Below are 3,042 nucleotides of genomic sequence, written 5' to 3' on the forward strand. Positions count from 1 at the left end.
TAATGAATGGTATGAACCCCAATTTGAAGAGGGTCAGCCACATTGTATAAGCCAATCAGATTTAGATGATCTAGTAAGGGATCTGTCTTTGTCTAAAAAGAAGTCTGAACTGTTAGCCTTATATTCAAGGATTGGAATTTGCTACAAAAAGGAACGACAACTTCACACTTCCGTGATCATTACACAAAGTTCTCAGGTTATCACAAGCTGGAAAACGACATTTGCTTCTGATGTGAGTGGTGTGATGAGTTAGGTTACGGATAAATATCGGAGCAGGTAACGGAAAACCTTTCTGTTCCTCTTACCAATGCCGAGGCAATGAAGGAGACATACAAATCCATGGAGGTCATTGTGAAATTGATTATTTATTCAGAACACAAGTGAAATGTTTGTGGTGATATGAAGGTGGTGGCACTCCTTGGCCTGCAATACAGAATATTTGTGCTTTCTGTGCCTGGTGACCAGTCGTGATGACAGCAACCATTACAAAGTGAAAGAACGGCCACCCAGACCTGAACACACTGCCGGCCAGTACAACTTGAAGAATAAATCACTCATTGATCCACAGAACGTTTACCTTCCGCCACTTCATATTAAACTTGGATTAATGAGAAACGTTGTCGTTGCAATGGATGGATGGTTCGGGTTTTCAGTATCTGAAGGACAAGTTTGGAAAAGTTATAACAGATGCTAAACTGAAAGCAGGCATTTTTATTGGTCCCCAGATCCACAATTTGATGCGTAATGACATTCAGAGACAAACCCAAGCCACTGAACTTGCTGCTTGACAAAACTTTCTGGGCAACCAGCGAGCTGAACACGTGAACAACATGCTAACAACATGCTAACAACATGCTAACAACATGCTAACAACATGCTAACAACATGCCATCAACTTGGCTGCCGAATGGCACATAGAATTCATTTCTTTTATTCCCATCTGGACTTCTTCCCACAAAGTTTGGGTGATGTGAGTGAGGAAGAGGAGAGGTTCCATCGGGACATTTCTGTTATGGAAACAAGATATCAAGGCCGGTGCACCCCCAACATGATGGGCGACTACTGCTGGTCCTGCAACGGGAGACAGCGGAGAGCCAGAAAAGCAAGTGTGTGCTGAACAAGGAAGGTGAATTATGTGGTGAATGATGTGGTGAATGATGTGTCATTGTATATAACTAAGTTTTTGTAATGTCATGGAACTATGAGGCAAAAGTTCGTTATGTGTAGAGATTACATAGTAACCGCGGAATGAGAGAATGTAGCCAATGACGTCTATACGCGTAATTCACGTAATCCTAGGTGGAATCGGACTTCAGATTTGGATTCAGCACCCTTTGTTTAGTATAGGACACATGGATCAGACCAAGTAGCAGACAATATTTATTTGTTTGTGACCCACTGCTTAGCTTGGCTTGTTCTCTGGATCACATTCACCATTTTATTCACCCAGTGATCTCCACTGAACGGCATGCCAGTAATGGAGGTATTTCCAGTACAATGAGGGCAGCGCCACTATTCTGCCTCTGCATTATAGGAAGGAATGGACTTCTTTTTATTGCTGGCCACCATGTTACGTGCCGCTCTTCAGATCAATGGTTACCTACCTGTTACAGATGGCGTCACTGCCCAGTGATCACCTTCCAATGCCATGGCTTCGTTACTGTGACTCCAACAATGAAAGAATGACATGAACTGGAAATGCGGGATTACTAATATCCTGGGATCACTATGTAACCCTCTATTCACCCGCATTACATATCAGTGAATCAAAGTGCTGAAACCTGAGGATAAGCTTGATATTCAGGTGGAACGCTCAGTCACTGGGAGGGGGCAAATATATTAAACAAGATTTATTCCTCCTCCCTTCATTGTTTTGTGTCTGCTCTATGGACTAATAATACATTCTGTATAATTCACATATGTTATACAATTTGTAGGGAATGAGAAGAGGTATGTGGGGTGATTATCTCCATGGGGCAATAAACCATCGTTGTGACATCACATGGCAAAGCGTCCGCCATTCGGCCATATTTATAAAGGACATGTCGGATGCCGGGTGTTTTCTAGGAAGAGTTAGATAAATGAGATAATTGTGGGGAGCCAATAAAAATACAACCACCTCCAGATCCAAACAACGTCCCGGCTTGTACAAAATGTATGTGTACAGCTAGACATTGCCAAGCAATGCTCCGCCCATTGTCACCTGCTCAGGTGTGGACGCTCATTAATCTATTATCACATACTGTCTGCCCTCCGCTCATTATTACATTTCTCATATTACCAACTATCCACACATGCTTTGCCATGGGGCACAAATTTGGGGTGGTGATGTCTCCGAGAGATGCGGGAGGATCCCAGTCTTCCATCCGGGCAGGATTGCAGGGTCAATGCCTTACATTATTCCACGCTTTAACTTGTCATGACATTGAGAGGTTTGGTGTTCCGCACTTCCCCTTATTTTTAGGTGGACGAGACCCAAATGTTATCATTGGAGGATCCCCAACATGGGGGCTGACCGAGAAGTGGAGCATAATAACGGACGCGGGGTAGGCGGAACACAGCCATAGTTTGCAGTGTAACCATAGACAAGCGCTCTACAAATGGAGGGATTGGTTGGGGATGGAGGACCTCGGGTAGGTGATCAGTACCGGGATAGGTTGTTCTATAGCTATGGAAGTTTCCGGAACACAGATCAGCCCGAGTCAGATAAGTCATATGAGTCTAGGCTAAGGATGTATGTATGGAATGAATGGAAAGGAATCGGATGGGGTGTATTAGGAGTCAATGTTATAGCTAAAACATTGATCCATAGCCCACCCATAGGGGTATTTATTGTGGTTTTCTAGCACAGGGTCACAGGTTGGGTGGTAGACCCTTCGCCCACTTGGCTGGAACAGGATGTGGAGTCCAAGACATCAGCCTCCGGCTTTACGATTCCACGCAGCCAGGGGTGATGGACTTTGGGAGGCGGTCCCCAGGTTGGGGCCCCATACACGCAGGGACTGGTAACTGCTGACTGGGTAGGACCAAAGCGTAGTACAA

The sequence above is a fragment of the Pyxicephalus adspersus genome, chromosome 2 (assembly GCF_032062135.1).
Source record: "Pyxicephalus adspersus chromosome 2, UCB_Pads_2.0, whole genome shotgun sequence".
NCBI classification, from domain to species: Eukaryota; Metazoa; Chordata; class Amphibia; order Anura; family Pyxicephalidae; genus Pyxicephalus; species Pyxicephalus adspersus.